Consider the following 26,884-nt stretch of genomic DNA (forward strand, 5'->3'; position numbering starts at 1 on the left):
TTCATTTTTTTTAGCAGTAAGTGTGCAGCAATCTGCAAGACACATGCAGAATTGAAACGTCTCAGAAAATCAGTAGTCTGCAGTTACTGATATTTGAAATGTTTACAGGGAATTGGAGAGATTATTGCAAAATGCTAAATGGTGTTTTATCATGGCTTTGAGACGTAGAACATCTACTGCTTGCTGTACAACATCTCGGTGTCTGAAAGGTAAAATTGCTGAAACTACTGTTATAGCCAACAAGAACAGACACTATTAGCAGGTCCTAGAAGCTGTAATCGATTTGGTACCTTCTCTTACAAATGTTTGTAATAGTGAAACAGATGAAGTGTGAAGCCTCACCGAGACATTAACATAAAGCAAATGCAAGAGTGAAATAAAAACATGAATTAGAATTAGAACTTCATCTACAGTCACAAAACAGGAAAAATAGCATAAGAAGGCAAATAATAATGTTCAGAGATGTATGTTTGAACACACAAATATATTTTGTACTTGGACCACATAAAGGTCGAGACATTTAGATATTATTACACAGACACTTGTCTGATATGGCCATACTATGCAATATGACATAAACCATACAATGTGTTATAAACTGTCAATATCAAACCAACAAACACTCCAAATCCAGGAGAAAATAAACAATGGGGGGGGTTGAATTTTTTTTCTTGCTTATTGATGGGACAGTTAGTGCAGTTACGATTTAGTATCCACCTCCAACAAAAGGAAGAATTTAGTGACTACACTATAGAAAGCTCATACAACAAAGACTACAGTGCATCTTACTGGATGTCTATTTCATTTGCTTTACAAACATCCAAGCTTTAGCTTCAGTATTTCAGGTTGTTCTTTCACAGACGATACTCTGACAGATGGGAAACTAAGAGTCTATATTCACCAAAAATATTATCTGCAACAGTAGGGATTATATATGAGAGGCAGTGATAACACAACCATGTAATTTATAGGAGTAAAAACAAATCATACAAGAATGTACACCACAGCTAAAAGGAATGAAATTCTGAAAGAAACTGGGAATGTTAAAAGATAAGCTGGGAAGTAAATGATACAGTGTAGGCAGGGGAATGAGGAGGCTGAGGTTAAGGATTAGAAAAAACAGAATTCACGTGAACTGTTGTGAACTATACAAACAGGAGGGAATGGGCACTATATACCATCTTAAAAGAATGGCTCTTAATGGCAAAGACTGATAACTTTTTTTGAGAGAGACAAAAATATAAAGGAGAATAATAAAACACTACTCTCTTAGGACCACCCTGAGTACAACAGCATGCTTTACTTACATTTTAGAAGTGAAACAAAAATGATTACTTAACTTACAAGGCTGGATTTATAAGAACAAGCAAAGTAAACTCCAACAGAGAGAATAAATCACGAAAAGGACAAGTCAAGAACTGTAATAAGATGACAAAAATGCATGTTCCTTCCTTTACTTCATTTGTTTAGAAAGCTTCATTCCATTTCTGCACATCATTGCAGACAGGGAGTGGAAGAAATTGTGGACTACAGAGGTAAAATCCATAGTAACAGTAGCCTACTAGAAAAGGGTGTGATGGCTGGCCACTCACTGTCACCAAATATCAGAGATGACTGACATTGACTGGGATTTGAATCCCACCAGTGCACTACCAGAGTATGTAAGGGTGACAGGGTATGATCCTAGGATCTTGCTCAACTGTCCCATATAGGTCTGATGGTTTCCACAGGAATGGTCATCTCTCAAGTCAAACCATTGGTCCAGTGGTAAAGTTAGAAAAATAAAAGTGCACACAAATTGGATTTAATGACCAATTCACCAGTGCAACCTGTCCCCAAGAGTATAAAAGGAACATGCACTGCACTGGTTTGCAACATCCACACCCACATTAAGACTCCGCACTAATCACTTACAGAGCAAACTCTTTGGGCTCTCATGCCAGGCCCTTTTCTCTCTATGAACTGCATCATCTTCCAGTGCCCCTTTTCCATTGTAACTGCTTTGCAGACAAATTAGTATCTTCACACATTTACAATTTCCAGGGAAGAGTGGCAGAATTCTCTACCCCAACACAGATTTCTTCCTGGTGTGGTAGTACTGCCACCACCTGGCGTATGGCTAAAGAGCATGCACATCAGTTGCCTACTGTTCTTGAGTTAGCCAAATATAAATTATAATCATTAATACTTCACTGCTAGTATACTCAAGCAATCAAACTAACTGGAAGCAAAGCCACAATTGGGCCAACCTATGGTACTAAAGAATGATAACCTTCTCAGAGAAGTTCAACGCATAAATAAATAATAAACAAGCCACAGCAGCTTAACAGTAAATAGATAAACATTTACTTAAACAATAAAGACAGTGCTGCTGTGGGTTAAATAGCTGATTTTGGCTAAATAAATTAAATTCTATTATCCTCAACTGCCACCAACTTCTGGCTTCTAGTCTGTCACTACCACCAAGTGTCACAGATGACTGGCACTGAAGGGGGGTTGAATCCAACCACTGACCACAAGTATGCCACCTGGGTATGAATAAAGATGGGGTCTACAATCATGGGATCTCTACTCATTTGTACCAGATGTGTCTAGTGGATAAAAGAGGGATCGCCTCTACAGTCAAAGCAGTGATATTCAATAAGTTAACATGAACAATCTGATTCAATAACCAATTCACCAAATGCACACTGAACCCAACAGCATAAAAGGAATGGAATATGCACTACATGGTATAGGTTTGCAACATTCACACCAATACAAGGGCTGCACAATGATCACTTACAGACTGGAAGTCTTTGATCTAGCACACCAGAAACTTCTCTCACACATGCCTTATAGTGTCTTTTATCCATAGTAACTACTTTGCAAGCAAATTAGTATCTACGCACAAACACTCACATGGACACACACTTCAGGATAGACTGTCAAACTTTTCCAATCGTCTGTGGCTTTTTTTCCTGGCATGATAGTACTGCCACCACTCTGAATATGACCAGAGACCATGCACATTAGTTACCTGCCACTCCTGAATTAGCCAAATATAAACTATAAAAAAAATAATAGCTCACTGGCAGTATGCTCAAGTTATTGAGCCAATTGGAGATGGAGTCATACCTTGAACATCCCACAACACTAAGGAGTTATAACCTTCATAATGAATGCATTTAGTGCATAAAATACCATCCACAACAGCTTAAAAGTGAATAAAGAGAACATTACTTAAGAAATAAAGATAATGCTATTAGATTTATTATGCAGAGGTCAAAATAATGCTTAGAAGATTATAAACAGTCAGTTTTACATATTTTATTTATTTATTTTATATTTGTTGACTGGGTTTGTCCGACTGGGCTACAAATGCCCATTTTCAGCAGAGGCCCGAGGAGAAAAGCTCCAACAGAAAATATAAATTTTACATATTAAATACATATAGAAATACATTTATCAGTACCACAGATTACATTACTGCATTACAGTGCCACACATTACATTCATTAGTACTACACATTATTGCATTATGGTGTCATACATTAAACTGTGGCAAGTGAAATACATAGAAATACATGCATCAGAGGGATACATTCATAATTACATATTATATACATAGTAGTGCAATAGTTACATAGCTGAAATATTTTACTAGTTATATTTGTACAGATAGAATATTTAAACACATTTCATCTATACAGATAGAATATTTAAACACATTTCATCTATAGTTAAATTCCATATCTTTCCCTTACTGAAAAAAAAGCACTGGCTTTATTTTATAGCAAAAAATTAATATAATACATAAATGCAGACTTGCAAAGACAGAGCTGTGTCTCATTACAAGCAAAAACTAAGAAAATACCCTGTTTCAGTTACAATGTTATATGTGTGTGTGTATGTATATGAATACACACACACGCAGGCGCACCCATCTTATTATATTGTGGCAGCAGTCAATTTCATTAAATCACATGAAAAACAGCGAATGTGACATTGCAAACTACCACAATATCGAAAAGGCACAAAAATCAAACCTACAAGAGATGGCAAAAAGAAAGCACATTCATTTTTTGTGATTTTTGCACTAACATCCCTCCATAATACTAGCCTCTAATTTGTCTGTATTGAGGTACAACAACCAAAAGGTTCAATGCAAAATATGAAACTAGGTGCTAATGGTCATTTAATATGAACAGAAACTTAGATCTAAGCATAGTTAACGAATAAACAGTGATAAAGCAATCTGTAACAGCAGTAGAATGATATATGATATAGGCTCACCTATATATCTTGTAATCAGTTTTCGTCTAATTAACATGTTGAACTTTTTAAACTATGGTTAATCTTTTCTTTTTTTAAATTATTGATAAACACTGTTAAACTTTAACTATTTCACCAAATTACTATGTAACCTTGTGGAGTTTCTCTCCCCAGGACTCCGCTGCCAAAGAACACCTGTTGTCCAGTTGGACAATCCTGGTAAACAAATGTTAATAAATAATAATGTGTGTGTATATGAGAAAAATCACACAAGTGAGGTAGAGTGGACATGTATACATCACTGATCGGGAGCAAAATGAATAGATTTGGTTGAAAGCAAAATAATCAAAAGTATTCTAAAATGAAAAAAAAAAAAGTCCGAGTTGGCCTTCAACTGATACAGAAAATAATTTTTTTTCCTCTTGGGACAAAGTCCCTTCACCCCCATGCAGGAAGTTCTGCCCTCTGTAACATCATACTTCAGTTTAGATCACTCCATTTTGAGACATAGGCAAAGCCCTAGCAGCAGTAATCTCTTTTGATGAATCTATAGTTTAGCCATCTATGAATTACTACACAAAGTACTATTTCTGAATTGTTTGGACCCCCTCCTCTAAATATCACATTCAACTAGGAGATACTAAAGGCCATCCTGAAAGTATTCAAATTCCACAGGATGTGCTAAAATCAAATGAAAAGGCTTGCATACCCCATGAGGAGGATCTCTGGTGTGATGCATCAAATACACCAAACATTATGGTCAATGGCTCAACACGAATGTCAAGGAATGCTATTTCAGAAACAGCATTTTGTCAAACAAGTTCACAAAATATGAAACCACTGTTTTAATGAGGAGGTAAAGGTCTCTCTGGATGGGAGTCCCCTGAACTCTCGTAATTAATTGGAGTCACCAAATCATGAGTGCAACTATTTCTTTGTTGTGGCAGTTTTAAAGAGCTGTGCATTCACTGAGTTATGTCTAACTAAATCTACATCAGTATATTTTATTTGATGACTAATACCACTACAAACAATAAAGAAAGAGCAAAAGTCACATGTATGTACAAGCAGGTCATATGCAAGGAAGGAGCAGAGAAAGGTTAAGTTCTTTGTAGAGCTGTACATACACATCCATATACGTAGTGTCTGCTTGTCTGTATATGTATCTAAATATACAGACACTTGCATAACCACGGATATACTGCTATAGAAAAAAGGGATGGCAGATACCTAAACCTGTCTTTCTGACAAAACTTGAAAAACATCAGGGTCATTAGCATGCAAGGCAGAGAAACACCACAGGGCAGCAAAGCAGGTGGAGGAAACCAACGAGACATTAGCTGGTCTTTTGTTAGCAAGAAAGCAGGAGAGGGTTTACTGTTAAATATGATTATAAGTATTGTTTCCTAGTCCTTTGGTTTACTTTATTCACTTGTCTATACTTGTCATCCTATCATCACTAAAACAAAGTAATCTGCTGATATGTAGAAGTGAGCACGTTGCCTTGCTGCCACAGACTACAACCATAAGGGCCTGAAGCTCAGTCACCCTTCTAGCTGAAGTAAGGGCTAAACGAACAACAGTTTTCCCAAGTGCAGAGCTGTAAGGAAGCTGAACCTGCAGGCTCAAAAGAAGCCTGAGTCAATTTTTCAAGAACAAAATTAAGGTCTCAGGAAGAAGAAACAGGCTTCCTGGAAGACATAGTATAAAGGACACCTTTAAGGCATTGTTTGACCTCAAATATGGAAGCCAAAGGAGAAGTCAAATGCAGACAAGCAGAAATAGCTGAAAGATGTGCTTTTACTGAAGAGCATGCCAACCCACCATGGAGAAATTCATGCAAAGGAACTTCCACAGAAAGTTGATCCAGGTTACAAGCAAGACATCAAACAGAAAAGCTTTTCCATTTGGACATATACGATTTCCTGGTAGTGGGCTTCCTGGCCTCCTGCAGAACCCAAAGTATGTCCTTAGAAAAAAGGTGCCTAAAGGGATCAAAACCTATCACCCACAGTGTCAGTTGAAGAGTGGACAAGTGGGGATGGATGAGAGACCCTTGTCTTGTGTGAGTAGGTCCACCACGTGAAGTAACTTGTGGTGATTGCCCTTAGCTAAGTGGAGAAGAAGAGGGGACCGATGCTGCCAGGGCCAAAAGGGGATCACCAACAATATTTTGGGAAGAGTCTTGTTCTGTGTTGAACAGGACCCTCTGATGAGAGGAAGGGGAGGAAAGACATAAAGAAACCCCCTTCCAGGAAAAAGGGAGGGCCATGTACCTCCCAAGCCAAAGGACATGGAACTCCAGTGCAAAAGAGAGGAAGTTGCCTGCTCAGAGTGGAGGAAAAAAAGATATACCTGAGGACTTCCCCACTGGTTGACAATGTCCTGAAACATATCTCTGTGATGCATCCATTTGTGTGTCTGTGTTATGGACCTGCTCTGAGCCTCTGCCACAATGTTCTGTTTTGAAGGACTGTAAACAGCCTGAAGGGTCACCTGATACTGGACAGCCAGATCCCAAACCTGAAGAGCTTGTCTGCACAAAAGGTAAGACTATGTCCCCCCTTGCTAGATGATATACGACATCACTGTGGTATTATCTGTAAAGATTTTGAGGGGCTCTGGAAGGAATAGAAGATAGAAGGCCTAAAGGACCAGAAGAACAGCCCTCATCTATTTGATGCTGATATGGTTCTTCTGATGAAGGAATCAAAGGCCCTGAGCCATTAGAGAGCTCTCATCCCACTTCTGAGGCATACAAAAAAAGTTCCAGAGGGGACTGGAGGCTGAAAGGAAAGCCCTGGGTTGAGGAAAAAGTTGATGAATCCACCACTGAAGCTCTAGCTTGATGCATGGAAGAGGAGGAATGGGAAAGTCCAAAGGATGAGAATGTTAAAACCAGATAGACTTTAGGAACCACTGTAGCGTTCTCATATAAAGCCCGGCTAGAGGAAGCATAGGAATGATGGAAGCCATGTACCCCAGAGCCCTTAAACTCTCTGGCTGTAATTGAGACCAGAGGAAGAAGGGATTTAAAAAAATGTAAGCAGAGTTAAAGTCTTGGGAGGCTGCAGGGGCACCAGCATAGGAATGGTCTGGAGCCTGTATGCAAGGAAAACATGATCCTGAGGAGTCAGGAAGGATTTTTGGAAATTTATTGTAAACCCTAGGCTCTGCAAGAGGCAAATAGGATAGTGAAAATGTTGAAGCAAGGTCTCCGGAGAGGAAGCCTGAATGAGTAGGTCGTCCAGATAAGGAAACATCTGTATTCCTCATTCTGCAGAAAGCAATCAAAGGGGCAAGGTATTTGGTGAAAACCCTTGGGGCAGTAGAAAAAGTACAGTTGTGTAAATTCTTACCATAACAGTGGATGTTCACGTCACTATTGCAGTAGTCATTACAATGGGGATCCCTTGCCAAGGGTAGCCTGATATCTAGACAGTATACCAAAGTCTTTAGGTTACTTTAAGGTACACTGTATCACACATGTATGCTTCTCACATAGAATAGGGCATAAAGGTATGTCTGGACAAACCATCCTCAAAACTGAGAGCCCCAGTAGGAATGCCAGTCCAAGGAAGAGAGGTAATCAGTACATCCCAAAGAGAAATAAACCAGGGGGTGGAGGGAGAATGTGAATACTGTAACAGTGAAGTACACCTACCGTTACAGTAATATTTTACACAACTGTACTATGTCCTTCCATTTCACTGCTGCAGCATTCATTACACTAGGGAGAGTGCCAAAGCACAGCAAGAGAGGGAGGAGGAAGGACCAGCAGAGCCCTGTAGGAAGCCATGAAAGATGGTCCTAGCAAAACCGGCTCTAGCTCTGGAAATTCCATCCAATTTGCAGTGCTTGGTAAATGTATGCACAGAAGTTAAGGTAGCTGCCTCAAGAATGGAGCTAGTATCCAAACCCTTGAAAAAAGAATCAGAAGAAACCACATGTCTAGTATGAGCCTTAACAGAAGGAAGGCTCTTACCATGAAAGGAATAATAAAGAAATGGCTTTAGATATCCAAGAAGAAATAGTTTGCTTGGACACAGCTAATTCTAAGGACCTAGGATGAAAGGAAACAAAGAGGTGATGAGATTTCCTAATAGTCTTATCCAAATAAAATCTGAGTGTCTATGGACATCCATTGTGTGTAGCACCTTCTCACTGGCAGACTGTGGAGAATGGAAGAAGTGGGCAAATGAATAGACTGATCAAGGGACAACTTATTCACCACCTTGGGCATAAAAGAAAGATTAGTATGAAGGGACACCCTTGACCTTATGAAGCAACAAAAAAAGGAGGACAAGTCATAAGGGCTTGGAGCTCGGACACTGATCTGGTAGAAGTAAGGGCTAACAAATGTACAGTCTTCCAAGAGCAATGCTGCAAAGAAGCAGAGGCTGCAGGTGCAAAAGGAGTCTGGATCAAATTTTTTTAAAACAAAATTAAGATCCCAGGGAGGAGGGACAGGCTTCCTGGGAGGCCTAATATAAAATGATGCCTTTAATGAATTGTTTAGCTTCAAATCTAGAAGTTAAAGGAGGTAATAAAGAGAGATGAGCAAACATATCTGATAAGTGGGCCTTAATAGAAGAAAAAGACAGCCAAGCATTGAGCAATTCACACAGATAATAGAATCAAAAGGAACATCCACAGAAGGTGGATCAAGGTTATGAGAAACACACAAACAGGAAACTACTTCCATTTGGATAAGTATTTCCTAGTAGTGGGTTTCCTGGCCTCCTGCAGGACCCTAAACACATCCTCAGAAAAAAGGTGTCCATGTGGAATCAAAATGCTATCACCTACAATGTCAGCTGAAGAGTGGACAGGTGGGGATGGATGAGAGATCCCTTGTTTTGTGTGAGTAGGTCCACCCTGTGAGGTAACTTGTGATGATTGCCCTTGGCTAAATGCAGAAGAGGGAACAAATGCTGTCTCGGCCAAAATGGAGTCAGCAACAAGATTATGGGAGCATCCTGTTGTATTTTGAACAGGACTTCTGGAATGAGGGGAAAGGGATGGAAAGCACCTTCCAAACCAGAACACCTGGGACTCTGGCACAAAATAGAGGAAGTTGTCTGTTCAGAGGGGAGGCAAAAAGATCCATTTAAGGAGTACCTCACTTGTGGACAATGTCCAGAAACACATCCCTGTGAAGCGTCCATTTGTGGGATTGAGATATGGACCTGCTCAGGCAGTCTGCCACAAAGTTTTGCCCTGAAGAGTCACTTGGAACCAGATAGCTAGTTCCCACACTAGGAGTGCCTACCGGCAAAGATAAGACCTTGACCCCCCCCCCCCCCAGTTTGTTGACATACCACATCACTGTGTTATTGTCTGTAAACACCTTGAGAGGTTCTGGGGACAAAAGAGGATGAAAGGTCTAAGAGCCAGCAGAAGAGCTCTCATCTCCTGGACATTCATGTGGTCTTTCTGTTGAAGAAGTGATCAGACTTCCTACACCTTTGGGGACCAAAAGCTGCTCCCCATCCCATGTCTGAGGCATCTGTGAACAACTCCTGAGAAGGAAGAGGTGGATGAAGAGGGAGCCCTGCAACAATTGGAGACACCACAAAGCTTCCTTACAAAGACAATTCAGGGTCTTCAAGATCTTTATGCAGACAGACTGAAATCATTGTCACTTTACTCTGTGTCATACAGACTGCTCAGAGGCAATCTGTTCCTTGCAATATAGACCAATCTCTGACCCAGCTTTAATGGAAATGCTGCACATTCACAAGTCTAATGGCACATGGGTCATTCGCTCAAAGGACCTTAACCTGGTATGTGACATCAACAGAACTTGCTGGAGAGACAGATTTGCCTCACCTTTGGAATAAGCTTCTTATTCATGTTAAAGTCCCTTGTTGGCCCTATATAAGCATAATTTGTATGAGTGGATGGGTAACTGGAAATTCACCCCAGGGATTTCACCTGGATCCCACTTGGACAGGGCAATAGGTGCTGATTTTACTGTCTGATTTAACAAAAGACCCTTGGGAACACGAGTTGAACTTGGTTAGTCTTGTAACATTGTGTTGTCTTGGGCCATTAGCTTATTAACCTCCTATGATCCTGAGTAATTCCCATAAAAGGGGGAAGAGATTTCTAGACCATGAAATACCCTTGGCAGATGATGGACAGAACCCAGGAATCCTGTGCAATCATTAACCAAACAGGGAGAGAGAGAGAAAGGAGACGAGAAAAAGGAAAGTGGCTGGGAAGAATAGAATAGTCAGACAGCACCTGGCTTATCAGGAAAAGGAGAATTCTGGAGCATGAAGTTTGAGTAGCTTTAGTAGGAGGAGCCCACTTCCCACCTTTCTTGCCCTTGTGGGAGGCAAGATTGCCTACAAACAAAGGCTGGCTTATTGGGGTAATTACTCTAAAACTTAGGAACAGGAGAAACAAAAACATGTTTAAGTTCCTGTAAAGCATTGCCCTTATCCTGAAGGACTTGAACAAAGCAGCAGCAGCTTCATCAAAGAAGTGTTTATTGTCCACAGGAGCATCCATCAACTTAGACCTAATTTCATCAGGCAAAGGTTGAAGCCAAACCCAAGAATGTCTCCTCATCACAGACCCAAAAGCAGCACCCCTAGAGGAAGCATCTACTGCATCATAACTACACGATGAATGACGAGCCACCTAGGATCAAGTCCCTAACAGGAAAAGAGCAGAAGTCTTTCCTTCAGAGTCAGGAAGATCAATCTGGGAAAGAAGAGCCAACATGTACCTGGACATATGGGTCTATTAACTGACAGCCCTAAAACTAAAGTAGCAGAGGTATAAACCTTTTTCCCCAGCCTTTCCGTTGTTCTGCTATCTTTATCAGAAGGCAGTAACTTAGAAAAAGATAGCAATAGAGATGGCTTGTCAAAAGCCACAGACACTACTGAGGAGTCAGTAAAAGGTCACTTGTGCAGACATTTACAGTCCTCAGGCACCTTATAAAACCTATCAGGTTTCTTGGGGGCAGGGGGCTGGGAGTCAAAAGCCTTAGAATAATTAGAAAAGGCATCCAACAATGCAGCCAAAATAGGAGAGACAGCAGAAGCTCTGGGAGAATCCATCTGCAGGAGTTCATAATACCTTTTCTGTACTTTAGAAACATGAGCAGAATCCCACTTAAACCCCCATCATTCTAGAGATTGTGTCCCCAAATGAAATTTCCTTAAAAGGAGCATCAGGACTAGTAGATTCCTGTTCCTCAGATCCATAATCTAAAGGAGAAGAAATTTGAGAGGAGTAAGCAAGGGATTCCTCATCTGAGTCTGCCTCCTCCTCAGAGGAATCCTGTTCCCTGGCTCTTTTAAGGGGGGTAGAGGACCAAGGAGTAGCTGGAACAAACTCCATGAGGAAATTTTAAAGCCATCAAATCATTAAAAAACAACCCTTGAGTGAAATTTTGCCATTCAATCTGTGGGTCCTTAGGAGCTGGAGTAATATGTTTAGTTTTCTGCTTTTTTTCTTTAAGGGGATGTCAGCCTTACGAAAGGTAGAAGGCTCTGACTCCAGAAAGCATTCAATAACTGTAGTGGGAACTTCTTCCCTGACTAAAATTTGAGGAACACCCCTAAGACCCTCAGAAATAATCAGCTATGGTCCCCCGAACCTCCGATGCCAACATCTGGAAGGCCTCCCAGGGCATGCATAAGTTTGGATCCCCACCAGCCTCTAAACTGGTTGCAGTCAAAGAACCCAACAATGGAGCTGGTTGAACCACAGGGCTTTCACTCACCTCAGGAGAGATGTCTGGAGGAGGTTGTGTAGCAGAAGAATCCAGCCTAGATTTCTTCGCCTACTTCATGGACAGCTGCCACTTAGAGCAGGAAGTTCCTTCCACTGTGTCTTTAGCTAAAAGCTTGAGATGTTGATCCTCCATATACAAAGTCAAAGAAAAAAGCCCACTACAGAGGATTTGGGAACCAAAACCTGACAGATTGAACAGAAGTATGGTTGTGAGAAGCACCAAAGAAAAACGAGCTCTACTCATTTTGGTGTTTATGTGGAATCTGTCTCCCACACTGGCATTTCCCTTCTTGGATGACAGGAAACCCCACAGGCAATAAAAAAATAAAAAGATGAGACAATAAACCCCAACAGAGAACATATCTGCAATGGCTTGGTGAACCAGCAATGGGAATGAGTGTTCATAAAGATGATCAAGAGATGACATTTAGACTGGCGGCAAAGAAGTGCTGATGATGGAACATCTAAGTGTCACCTTTATGCCCTACCCTATGCGAGGAGCATGTGTGAGACATACGGCATACCTTAAAGTAACTTAAAGGCTTTGGTATATTGGCCGGACATCAGGCTGTCCTTGACAAGAGATCCCTATTGTAATAAATACTGCAACAGTAAAATGGAAGGAGATCTGAAAATGCAAAGAAGAAACAGAGAAACATACAAATTTCCTGAAATGGGGATGAATAGGAATATGGAGATAGTCTCTCTGGATCTCAAGGATGCCTAAGAAGGCCTAAGGTAAGAAAGGAAACTGAGTTTGAAGGGATAGCATTGGAAAGGAATGAACCTTTAAAAAGTGTTGAGCTAAGAAAGATCCACAACAGTTCTCCTGGTGCCTGCTTTCCTGGGAAACAAACATTCTGGAATAAAACTCCTCCCCTTTTGAGGAGCAGAAACTGCTTGGTTGGTGCCTTCAGACAAGAGGATCTGAAGAACATCCAGGAGAAAGGCAGCTGTTCCTGTGGAAGTTGAGGAATTCCCAAAAAAGGAGGAAGGTATTTCCATACCATGTAACAGCCTTGACGAATGATGGATAGAACCCAAGAATCCTGACTGATACTTAACCAATTATGAAGAGACGGGGAAAGAAAGACAGAGGAAACATGGCTGAGGAGGTAATAAGATGACAGTCAGACAGAACCTGTTTTTTCTGGAAAAGGAGGCTTCTGAGCTGTAGGAGTTTGAATAGACCTAGCAGGAGGAGCCCTTCTAGAACCCTTTTTTACCTTTGGGAGGAGGGCAAGACTGTCTACGAACAAAGACAGACTGGGTAGGATAATTCCTCTGAAATATGGGAACAGGGAGAAACAAATATATGTTTCAATTCATGGATAGCTTTACTCTTCTCCTGGAGGGGCTTAAAAAGTTCAGCAGCTGCAGAACCAAAGAGATTCTTATTACTTAGAGAAGCATTGGTCAGTTTGACCTTAACATCATCAGGACAAGGCTGAAGGCCAAGCCAGGAATAATGCCTTTACACAGAACCAAAAGCAGCAGCTCTAGAAGAGGCATCAGCTGCATCATAACTACATTTAATGAAATGGCGAGCCCCTTAAGAAGAGGGGCCCAACAAAGAGAGAACCAAAGCTTTCCCCTCAGAATCTGTAAGGTCTGAAATAGCTTGAAAGACCTGAGAGAGGGGATAAAACATGCCTGGTCATATGGATCTGGTAATTCATAGCCCAAAAGGCCAGCGTAGCAGCATTGTACACCTTTTTACCCACTTTTTCCATGGCCCTACTGCCCTTGTCAGAGTGAAGCAATTCAGAAGGCGGCAAAAACTTTGAGGGCTGGAGAGGGTGATTGATAAATGGATAAGCAAAGAAGTAGAAAGTAATGTGGGAGATGACCAGTTTGGACACAGATTAAGATGCAGCACAACTGACCCATTGTTTGCAGTGAAACAGATAGTTGAGAAGAAGCTAGAGATGAGGAGAGAGTCCATCTGGGTATTCCTAGACTTAGAGAAAGCATATGACAAGGTCCCAACGAAGCTGATTTGGACAGTACTGCAGGTTTTCAAAGTCCCAGAAACACGGATAGAATTAGTGGAGGCTATGTACAAGGGACCCAATGACTCACGTTGCTGTTCATACTGGGGATGGATTACATTAGTAAACAAGTCAAAGGGGACAGAGCAACAAAGTTGCTATATGCAGGTGGTGTGTCCCTACAAGCAAACTCTGAGTAAGAACTTCAACAAATAATAGAGGAATGGAATACGAAACTGAAGGGACATGGGATGAAATAGTACAGATAAGACAGTGGTAATGGCAGCAAATGGGGGAATCAGAAAAAGCTGAGAAATGAGAAAGAACGGAAGATAGTGGAACAGGTTAACAGCTTCAAGTATCTTGGAAGCGTGGTTGCGGAGAAGGGAAGTCTGAATGAGGAGGTCAAAGCTAGACTCAGAGGGGCTACAGTCAACTGGCACAGAGTGTCAGGTGTAGTGTACGACAGAAAAAATATCAAAAAAAGCTGAAAAGTAAGGTGTACAAAACAGTAGTGTGACCAGTACTACTGTATGGTACAGAACCGTGAGCAGTAAAGGTAGAGCAAATGAGGAAGCTAGAGGTGATGGAAACAAAGTGCCTAAGATATGTGGTAGAATGCACACTGTGGGAGAGATGAAGAAATGAGGGCATAAGAGCAGATGCCAAAGTAGCTCCAATTGCAGAAAAGGTCAAAGGAACAGATTACGGTGGTTCAGGCACATGTGCAGAAAAGCAGAAAACAATCTGGTGAAGTTTTGGGACAGACAGGAAGAAAGCAAGAGGAAATAAGGGCTGTCCAGCAAAGAGGTGCACAGATTATGCAAGAGAAAATCTGACAGTCAGGCATGAGTGTTGAACGAGGCAGGAGCATGGCATTGAATCGACAGAGATGGTGACCGTTAACATGACACCTTAACCCCATGTAAAAAATGGGAAAAAGGGGGTTTAATGATGATAGAACTATCCACTAAAGTTTTAAAACTTCTCATTATTCATCTCAGTTTAACTTCATTAACCAACTTACTCTAGTCAACAACTTGAATAAATCAATAGTGCCCAAGGAGTATATGAAAGTTTGTACCTTAAAGTACAATGACATTCCTGCATAATCTACCTGTACTTAACAGCACAACTAACCTGCAACATTGTTGAAGATCGTAGTTTCAAAATGGGTTGCAGACCAAAGGCACATTACTTTGATACCATCCAGCATTTAAAGACAACAGATTCAAAGATTGCAGCCTGCTTTGGTAATCTATATCCTTAAAACCAAATCATTTTTTAGTTACCAAACGTTAATATTTTGCCTGTTTTCTTCCTTAGCTTCATACTATGTCACCAAACAGCAACCATATCCCCTTTGTTGGACTAAAGCTATACAAAAAGGAATATGATGATATCTGGAACCCTATTTACCATATAAAGCATGCTGCCCAAGAACCCTTTATCACGAGCAAGAATTTTAGTGACATATTCATTAAAGGTCAAGAAGTGCCCAATGCTTCCCACATTACTAGCACTGCACACTGGGCCTGGTGATTTCTTATACACAGCACAGAAATCAACTTCATTTATGCACATAAAGTATTATCTTATTATTACGTGCCTATTTACATACATTTTCCATTAAAAGGTAAAATCATAACTGCTACTCAGTGTCATTCCAATTTTCATATCATTTTACTTTGATGAAAAACTCCCTTGAAAAATTCTAAGTCCCTAATGCAAACATTAAATACATGTGTCCTTTAAATGGAGTCCTGAGAGACAGCTTTACCTGCCAATTATTCTTTATAATATATTGTTCAATTTAATTACACATCTTCTACACCAATCTTTTCTGCACAATTTTTTTTTATTCTTTTTGCCTCTCAACCTGCAGACTATCAGCTTTCCCCAATCAGTCTTGGGTACCTTTGTTCCATATTAGTAACTACTCATATTGAAGAGAGGTTACTAGAGGAAAATGCAAGCAGGTATGAAGGTTGGTAAATCCCAACCATCTGGAGACCATCAGATTTCCCTGCAGTCATCTGTCCACTGAACAGAATACCAATCTTTCTCTACCAGACATCCCAATTCACAGTTCAAGGGCCTAATAGAAAGAACTAATATGGCCATCAACCCTGCAGCTGTAAAGCCAACCTAGTTGCTTTCCTTTTTTAGGTGGTGCTGCGATAGCATTGTCACCTTACAGTAAGACATTGTCCTGTTCGATTCTCAGCTAGAGTGTCTTGTGTGGAGACATGCATGAATGGGCATACCTTCGTTGAAAGTTGTGCATCAGGGCCGGCAACTCGGCACGTAAAAATCTACTGCCAATCATTAGCGGACCGGAGTTTCTGCTATGGTGACCCCTAACCGGGAAAAGCCGAAAGACACAACAACTGCCACTCATCCAACTGAGAAAGCCTACAGGGAACTATCATGTGTGTGGAGAGCAGGGTTTTTATATTTTAGTCCCTAACCCTCCCCTGATAGGGTGTGTGGGTCACTGCAAGGGCCTGCTGTCCTTTCTCTATGTGGTGTTCTTACATATCCAAATCTAGAGCTGCCATCACTGTGCTGGTACGTGCCAAACACACATCCTCATTGCATATTGATACTGGTACTTTAAAAGCCTCTGCTTGTATGGTAGCAAATGCAGCTAGTCAGAAGCTACCATTCTGTCCATCCAGGATCAGTGAGTTGGCATTGGCTGCTCACTCCTATCCTCCCCTGCCTGACTCACCATTTGAACTCTGGTCATTTGAGTCACAGTGAGGGCTATATCAGTCTACATTATGACCTGGTCATACAGTGAAGTACTAGTTCATTGGAAGGATTTCTAATTTGCGTAGAAATAATTTGTTGTCCACATACCAGGGCAACAGCCATCATTAAGTCAAATTATACCCCTGAAACTTTCAAACCTATGTCTCTCTCTGCAGTGAGATTTTTCCTAAAATACCAAACTACTCACAAGACAAAGATCCTGCCCTTCTTGTGGCTGTATGCTTATGCAGATATCAAGTTCTTCCCAAGTGTCCCTTATGTCAACTGTAAGTTATGTTACCGAATCTTCATGTATGCATATTATCTGTATAACTTGTTTCCATTCCTCTTCCTCTAGTTCATAGATATTTACTAGGTACACAGTCCTGGAGACTATAATGAAGCCTAGCTCAAATTCCCAATTGCCCCAAGGCACTGTCTGATTAAGTAACTTCCTCAGGGTCGTACAGTAGGCAAATGAAGGCATAAAGATTCAAACCCTGTACCAGTGGATGAAGAAGCAGCTCATGAACAAGCAAGAATTTTAGTCATCTGTGATGACTGCCAGGTGTGGCAATGATGATGCAGCTGTGAGGTAGAGTGCATGCTTTATACATGCGAGGTCCCGAATCAAATCCAATGCATCTTCACTGCAATATTTGTATTTATTTATTGACATTTGTTAACCAGGATAGTCCACTGGGTCAATAAGAACACATTTTCAGTGGAGACCCATGGAGAAAAGCTACACAATAAAAATGAACATAGACGAGTATTTAACAATTAAAGTAATCTAAACTTTAATTAATTAGTTACAAGTCATACAAACCTAATTTACAGAGTGAGACAAGAAATACAAGTAAAAAAGGTTGATATTATGCAAAACTTCTGCCAAAACAACAATTAGATTATCTCAAGATATTTTTGTAGGATCATGTTAATTTGGGATTGATAGAAGTTAGAAAGAACAGTATGGTAGATAAACGAATCAGTAATACAATATATTCAGGAAGTAGTGGGTGTCAGGATTTAAGGGGTGGAGGCTTGGTGCAAGAGCAGTTCCAGGATGAAGAGAGGTACCCTCATAAAGAGGTTTTGAAAGATGCTAGGATTTGGTTTGTTCCGATTGTTAATGGAAGGGTGTTCCAGGCTACGGCTATAGTACAGTAGTATAGAAGCTGACTGGCGGATAGGTTAGGCTTGTGTACTAGCAAAAGTTGATGATTTTCAGATCTGAGAGGTCTCTTGGGTAGGTAGTTGCTAAATAATGCAGGGCAGGCTAAAGGTTTCTGAATTATTTTATGCGTAGTTGTCAATTTTGAGTAGATGAGATGGTGCGGGAATTCAAGCCAACTGAGGGAATTTAGAGCAGTGGTGGAAAGAATATTTAGCATTTGTAGCAAACTTGGCGATTTTGTTACAGCATGTTTTGAGCTTAGTTTTTAGGGAGGACTGTAGGTCAGTAAGTAATGGGGCACCATAGATGAGAGAGGAGTAGATAAGTGATAGCAAGTGATTGTTTTGTGGACGAGTTAAGAAAGTGCTTGTGCTAATAGAGAATGCCTAGTTTCTGGTGTGTTTTGTTAATATTGTGCTGTATGTGCAGGTCAAATTTTAGATGTTCATCTATTATGACTCCCAATAGTTTAGTATAAGTAACAACTTCAATTATTGTGTTGTTTTGAGATTGTATGGTGAAATGGGCTTTGTTTAAGAGAGGTTTTTTTCTTAGGGGTAAAAAAGGAATAGCTTAGTTTTATGTGGATTAAGTGTCAGCTGACTGTCAATGAGCCAGGTCTCAATGGACATCAAGACCAGTTGAGTGATTTGTTGAAGATTAGACATGATATCAGTGGAACAGATAATAGAGTCATCTGCACATGTGCGAGAGTGCCATGACTGGATGAAGACTGAAGATTATTAATAAAGGCGTTAAATAGGAAACAACCAAAAATACAGCCTTGGAGAACACCGATAGAGTTGTGAATATATGGAAAGTTCTGCCATTTGACTGCCTGCTTGTCTGACAGGTAACTTGAGAACCAATTGGGGGAGGGAAGAGAGAGCAATTTTTGAGAATTGATTCAGAAAATAGGGAGATGAGAGACTGTATCAAATGTATAAACTCTTGTGGCAGGACAGGATAGCCTACACTCCTCTAAATTAGGAATTGCTGGTTAAAGGCTCATTGTGTCTGTTATTCTGAAATTGTCTTAGTTCGGGTTTAAGCACTCCAAACCAGTTATTTTACATTGGGAGGGTTATGTTCTAGACGTGTGTGGCCTACACCCTTCTGAGCTAGGAATTGCTGGTGAAAGCCTATTGTGCCTGTTGTTCTAAGTATCTTTATTCTGGTTTAAGCACTTGGTTCCAAACCAGTTACTTTACATTGGCAGGATTTGTGGTCTAAACTCTTGTGACAAGAGAAGATAGCCTACTATCTTCTAATCTGAAAATTACTGGTTAAAAGCCTACTGTATCTGTCTTCTGACGTGTCTTAGTTCTGGCTTAAGCACCTGGGCTCTAAAACCAGTTTTATATTGGGATGGTTTGTGGTCTAGACACTTGTGGTGGGAATGTGTGGTCTACATCCTTCTAAGCTGGGAATTGCTGGTGAATTGCTGTTTTATTTAAATTGTTTTTTTTGCTGTTGTGGCTGTGATTTTATGCACTTTGAATTTCTAGTACTTCTGCATTTTATAGCATAGACTAGATTCAGACTTGCTGAATCTAGACTGTTGGATATCACTTGAACACTAAAACTAGCTCTTCACGAAGATTATGAATGATCTGAGGCATCTGTTGCTTCCAACTAGCTACAAGTGCCTGCTTTTGCTCTTATATTGCACGTTTAATTTGTATTTGCATTCTTGAATTGTCTGAATTGCCACATTTTACTGTATACTGTACTAGTTCAGCTGTAGCATAGCCCAGTTCCAGGTTTTCTCTTTCTGGGTCTGTTTTGCAACTTCTGAGCATCAAACTTAAGCCATCCTTGTAGTAAAGGGCCTGTCTACACCCTTGTGGGAGGAGAGTGCTCTCTGGGTCCCATCTTATCTTGGGTGACTGGAGTAGTGTTCAGAGACAGCATCATTATTGGCTAGTTTTAGTTAAGAGAGTCATCTCTTGTTTAAGGCCTGTGTTTGCACTTGTCTGCATGTAACACACCATCATGCACTGATGCATAGCGGTGGTCACCAATAGTGGCTTGGACCCAAACGTATTGCTTGCTAAATTGTTCCTTACCACTTAACTTGTGGTCCTCCAGAGGTTTTTCATGGCCCTGCTCTACTATCAAGTGGAACACTAGGCCTAGCCTCAGAGGTACCAACACAACTCTCACCCACTAGCCATTCCTAAGGGCAACTTCTTTTCCTGACCATATAAATTTACCTGACACTATGGATGGACAATTTCCCACAGTTTCCCCAGCCAGCTTAGTTGACATGGGCATCCTGAGGCAGTGTAGCAACTGTCTCATGTTCACTGACAACCCTCTACTCCTAGACCACACAAACTCAACATGTGAGAGATGCAACTATATTAAGAACCTTGAATCCATGTTTTCTCATACACCATTTAGTACAAAAGACAATGAGCAGGTTGCCACATGCACACCTCACCTACTCCACCCAAACCCACATCACACATACCTACATATGTGAAGGTCCTCACCAGAAACATACCTAAACATGCCTAAACACCAGAGACCTCCCAAACACAAACATGCTACACATAATACAATACTTCCACTGCAGAGCACAATAGCTCATGTACCAGTGTCTCACTTGTCAAGTCCTTAAGGCAAACCACAAAACCAAACATATTAGTCATAGGTGATTTCATCATGAAACACGGTTGTCCCTTTAACTAGGATGGATAAGGAAAAGGTCAGTCAGCTGTCTGCAAGGTGCCAGGAGATGCCATATCACACATGCACTCAAGTCTCTCAACAACAGGTGCTGCTATGACTCCGTCATAGTTGAAGGTGGTGTGAATGACTTGAGACGTACCTCTCTGGACTATATGAAGAAAGACATGACTGTGGCCTTGGACTAAGTCTCAGGAAGGTATGTCCCTAGCCTTAAGCAGCATTTTACCTTCACCTAAGATGATGCCTCATTACAAACAGAAAATGATTGACAAATAATTGGCTTAGTTTCTGGTGTCAGTCTAATGGGATCCAATATCTGTTAGCCTGGGATAACATGAATGACAGACTTCGATGCTTTGCCAGTGATGGTCTTCATCTGTCACCCCTGGAATTTTGGATACTGGCTAAGGGTCTTGCCACCCCTGTAGTGCCATTTTTAGGCAGTGTCTCAAGGACAAAATTGCCAACATAAAAACTCCATCTAAAAACACCCTCAAGGTTATGCTGCTAAATGCTAGGAATCTTAACATTAAACTACCCTTACCAGAAGCAGTGCAATCCTCAAGTCTGTGCGAGTACCTTAGCAAGGTAGACCCGTTTATTTTCATAAAATCTCACCAAGGCGACACTGGTATATAGACTGTATTTATATAGCATATATCATGGACAGAAGTAAATCAAAAATAAAAGATAGCTGGGTGCACAAGACCCAGGATAAAAAAGTGCCCAATCCTGGTAGGCGCAATGGTGCCAGGACTGAAAAAAATGACAGTGTAGAATCCTCAAAATATGGAAACATTCCTGCAATGGGGCTAGGCCAGGCCCAGGGGGAGGATGGCCCCCCTGTTGTAGAAGGAAGTAGTCGTCTACAAAAACAACAAAAATTGATTGGCCAAAGAAGAGCCATAAAGACGACAGAGTGGACTATTGAGGTTAAGAAAGAAATTCTGTATTGTTACTATTACGTAAAAAGCCCAGAATTTCCAGGCACAAGATATAAAGAACGATTAAGAGAGAAATTATTGGAAAGAAAAATACTTCCGCAGGAAAAACCATCACAAGCTTCAAATAAAAATTAGCTTTCATTAATACAACAGATTTTTAAAAAACAGTATATAGATCAAGAAACTTTGATCTCTCTGGAAAAAGAAGCCTCTGAGGAAGTGAGAAAATATAAACAACAAAACCTAGAGGTATTTGAAAAATATAAAAAAGAAATATGGACATGGGAAAGAAAAAGAGATTTGATATGGTGCAATGTTTATGCAGAGGAGAAAGTCAAGTTAATTAATATACAGAAGGCAGTTTCAAAGATATTCAAAGAAAAATACAGGCAAAGGCATCCAGATATGGAAAATTTCACAATAAAAAGACTAAAATCACAAAGATTTAATGTAGAAAAGACGATTAGTAAAGTAGAAGTTAAAGAAATAGAAGTTGAAGTTATGGAGTGCCTGCGAAGTGAAGGATTTAATGTAGAAGGTCTAAAACAGACTACATCACAGCATGAGTCCCCAGAATAAGGAAAAGCAAGAAGATCAGGAGACATGTGAGGACAGGGGAAAAGAAAAGATTTTTAATGTGGTGTAATATTTATGCAAAGGAGAAAGCAAAACTAACCAATACAAAAAGAGCAGCACCAAAGATATTTGAAGAAAAATATAGGCAAAGGAATCCGGATATGGAAAACTTTACAATACAAAAAATAAGAAGACTAAGTTGAAAAGTAGAAAAAGAGATTAGTAATGGAGAAGTCAAAGAAATAGAAATTGAGGTAATGGAACAGCTGCAAAGAGAAGGATTCAGTGTAGAAAATCAAATGCAGAAAGCACAACAGGATAGAGCAATGGATATTCAAATTAAGGGGAAACCAGTGGAATAGGAAGGAACAGGTCAGGTGCCATATCAAGATATTTTGGAGCTTTCCACAGGAAACCAGTATAAAAGTTCACTTGAAGCTAGACAGCAAGGAAAGGAACAGGAAACTCTGATACAGTCAATGCTGAGGAGTGATAGGCCAGTGAATTTCCATATGACAAAACAACAGATGACAAAGGATGAAATTGAAGAGAATGTGCCACAAGAAGATGTTATAGAACTTTCAATAGAATCCCCGCAGGAAATGGAAAACAAGGGTGTGCCCTCAGTATGGACGAAAAGGAGTTAAGAGAAGATTTGCTTGATTTAATAGACAAAGACAGATAAATCAAGATCAATGAGAGAAATAGACTGCAGAAGGTTAATAAAACCCCAAAAGTCAGAAGCTTCATAAAACAAATAAACACAGTAATTAGGAGTATCCACAGAGATTCATGCGATATAACAGAAGTAAACAATAAATTACTGTGCTGCTAAATTAATAACTGATAAAATTCTACCACAGGAACATAGGATAGCGAGGGAAAAGGGGGGGCAAAAGCGAATACCATCATGGAAATATCGAAAAGAGAAAACTATAAAGCAGCTAAGACAAGAAGTGTCATTGTTAGAAGATTATAGAAGAGGGAACAGATCAACAAAAATATTAAGAAAGATATAGGTGATAAAAGCAGTGCGCTGTATTAGAACAGACCAGGATCTATTATTCACTATTGGAGATAAACTAAAAATTTCAAAACAGGTGGAAAAACTCAAAAGATACGAAAATAAATATAAAGGAAAAGCACAAAATAAGCAATTTACTGATGACCCAAAAAAGTTTTATAGAGAATTGGGAAATAAGGTAAAAGGAATTGATAGACTGCTGAAAAAAGAGGAAGTGGGTACATTTTTGAGAAGTATCCATGAAGATCCTGTGGAACATAACAAAGATGCTAAATGGATAGAAGAAGTAAAAGAACGAACAAGAAGTTTAAAGATACAAGATATGAAATGGGATGAAATAACGGCCAGAGGGATTGAAACAAAGTTGAGAAAAGCCTCTAATTGGAAACCCCCAGGCCCAGATGCAGTACCTAACTTCTGGAAGAAGTGTTAACTTCTTTACATGAGGATCTAGCCATGAGTAAGAACTATTTATATGCACACCCCGACAGACACTGCACTGGTTAACAACAGGAAAAACAATGCCCTTACTTAAGAGTGAACCTGCAAGGTACCCTAAAATTATAGGCCAATAACTTGTCTTCCGACGATGTATAAACTATACACGGGGATTGACGCCGACAGAGTTTATAGTCATTTAGAAGAAAACTCAATTATGGCAGTAGAACAAAAGAAAGAAAGTCATATGGAACAAAGGATCATTTGTTGTTAAATACAGTTATAGTGGAGAACTGTAAGAAAGGGAAGAATCTAAGTATGGCATGGATTGACTATATAAAAACATTTGATAGTATCCCACATTCATGGATAAAAAAGTGCTTAAAAATCTCTAAGGTACATACATGGATTGATTACATTACAGTAACCATGAAACAGTAGCAGACTACTTTGCAATTAAGCATGATAAAGGACAGATTATTATCCCGGGGATAAAAATCCAAAGGGGGATATTCCAGGGTGACTCCCTGTCACCGTTGCCATTTTGTCTTGCCATTAATCCATTAAGCTGTTTACTTAACAGCTTAGGTCATGGCTATAATTTGGCTTCAAAAAAATAAGTCTAATGACTTATCTTCTATTTGTAGATTTAAAATTGTATAGCTCATCAGATGAGGAATTGAAAGCACAGCTGCAGGTTGTCAAAACTTTTTCAGATGATATTGGAATGTCATTTGGTCTTGATAAATGTGCAAAAGCAACCTTTAAAAAAGGAAAATTGCAGCTCCAGGAAAACATCAGTTTGGGACACGAATGTGATATAAAAGAACTTGAGGCAAGAGGGGGTGTATAAATACTTGGAAAGTGATGAAGGATCAGCAATACAAAATGAACAAATGCGAATAAAGCTTAGTAAGGAGTACTTTAGAAGACTTAAATTAATCCTGAAAACAGCATTGACACCTAGGAACAAGATTCAAGCTATAAATCAGTTTGCTCTTCCTGTCCTAACTTATAGTTTTGGAGTAATCAACTGGCCCCAAAAAGTGTTGGATAGATTAGATATTAAAACAAGAAGGATGCTTCATGCTCACCAAATGATTTATAAAAATCAGTGTATACCAAGATTATATATTCCTCGTTCTGAAGAAGGGATGGGCCTCCTTGAAATTGATTACATGTATAGAGCTGCAATTGTGAGACTCCACACACATGTACTGACCTCACAAGATCCAAATGTGGTAAAGTTCTAAAACATGAGGTGAATAAATCTAAGATGACATCTCTGCTTAATTTAGCAGAAGCATACCGACATCAAGCAGGAATGGAAATCAAACCAGAAGTGGATAAAAACCAGGCAGTGACTGAATGTGCTAAAAAACAACAGAAAGAATATAAGGTGAAGGACCAGGAGAGAAGGCAAGAAATATGGAAAAAACATAAATATAGTTGCAAGTATAGAAAACTTCTGGAAGAGCCTCATGTTGATCAAGAACAAACTCAGGAATGGTTAAGGAGAGGTGAATTTACATCATGAAATGAAAGGTTAATATTGGCAGCCCAAGATAGTGGGCTCCATACATGGTGGTTTACCAAGTCCATTGAACATGTGGGAGAAACAGACATATGTAGGTTTTGAGGAACCAAATTGGAAACAGTCACACACCTTATTGCTGGTTGTGACTCTCTAATGGCAGAGGGACTGTATACTGAAAGGCATAATAATGTGGCGAGATTGTTACACTGGAGATTGTGCAAACATAATGGTATCAAAGTGGCTGAAAAATATTGGAAACATGAGTCACAGAGAATCATAGAAAATGATGAAGTCTATATCACATGGGATCACCCAATACCAACAGTCCAAAAGATGGATGCTAGAAAACCGGATATAGTGGTCAAAGAAAAGAAGCCAAGAGTAACAATGATCATTGAAATCGCCACACCTAGTGACTACAATGTCTTGCTTACAGAGAGACACAAAGTCATAAAATACCTTGATCTGCAGGCAGAAATGAGAGCCATGAGGAAGAAAGATACCCAGACAGTTCCAATAGTAGTAGGAGCAACTGGTCTTAAAGAATTTACAATCGTATTTAGATAGGTTACCAATTCATGTAACACCACATGGATACAGAAGGTGTCATTACGGGTACATTGCGGGTGCTGCGAAGAGCACTTTTGGATAACATAAAAGAGCGAGACAATACTAATTTCATGAACTTTAATCGTACCCAAAAGACTTGGAGAAATTAAAAAAGAAGCAGTCCTCACCTTGGAAGACGCAGACATTTGTGCAGTCATGGAGACCTGGTTCAAGGCTGTGGAGAGTACCCAAGCCATTCTGGGTTACACCTCCTTCCACCCATTCAGACCACAAACTGACAGCTTGAAAACTAAAGGAGGCAGTGTATCAATTTTCATTAAAGGTAAATATACCACTAGATTGGTCAAACAGCATGATTCGCTAGAGATACTCCAGGTGTAATTAACTGTTGGTAGGACACCTATTCAAGTCATTGCCATCTACAGGACACCCCCTCCCCTTCTTGAATCAGGACCCCCAGTCCACCTATTTGGATCTACTTGATTCTATCAAGATACATCCGAACACCATGTTCTGGGGTGACTGACTACCCATCCACTGACTGGGCAAATTACTTGTGCTCAAACTCACTTGCCCAAAGGTTCCTTGACTTTGATAACTCCAATGCTCTGGACCAGCTGCTAGACACCCCCACAAGTGGTGCCAGCATCCTGGATCTGGTGCTTACCAATATGGGGGACAACTGTAGCACCCCCATTTTGAGATCTTCCCTGGTGAGGTCTGACCACAAATCTGTCTCATTTGAAGCAATTATCACACCTGACCCCCCCCCCCCCCCCGCAGCAACTAAATTAAAAAACTTCTCCAAAGCAGATTATAACCCGTTACGGGATAGTATAAATAGCTTCTCTGCACCCCCCCCAGATGGAAATGGCAACTATGCTGAGTTCTGTACCAATGCTTTATACAAACACCTGTAATAATTGCTTTAACTCAGCTATATCTGATAGGACCAAAACAAGCTCCTCAAGGAAGAGCAAACTTGCCTGGTGGACAACTGCCATTTATAGGTTTTACAATACGAGGAAGAAATTGCTATCTAAGAATAAGAGGGAGTCAGCCCTAAACTGGAAACACTCCCTCATCAGCTTAAACAAGCAAAAATGACACTGTGAATTCCTCCAAAGTAAACTATGAATCCAAAATAGCTTCTTCAACTAAAGA

The 26,884-nt window shown here is 40.1% G+C and overlaps 1 protein-coding gene across 3 annotated transcripts in view; it reads right to left on the reverse strand.

Annotated features, from left to right (window-relative positions):
- TBPL2 (TATA-box binding protein like 2) overlaps window positions 1-26,884 on the reverse strand; it is a 559,024-nt gene that overhangs the window by 185,002 nt on the left and 347,138 nt on the right. The gene's annotated exons all lie outside the window — the stretch shown is intronic.

Source organism: Protopterus annectens, chromosome 6.part0 (genome assembly GCF_019279795.1).
Source record: "Protopterus annectens isolate FY-2018-M chromosome 6.part0, PAN1.0, whole genome shotgun sequence".
NCBI lineage: Eukaryota > Metazoa > Chordata > Ceratodontiformes > Protopteridae > Protopterus > Protopterus annectens.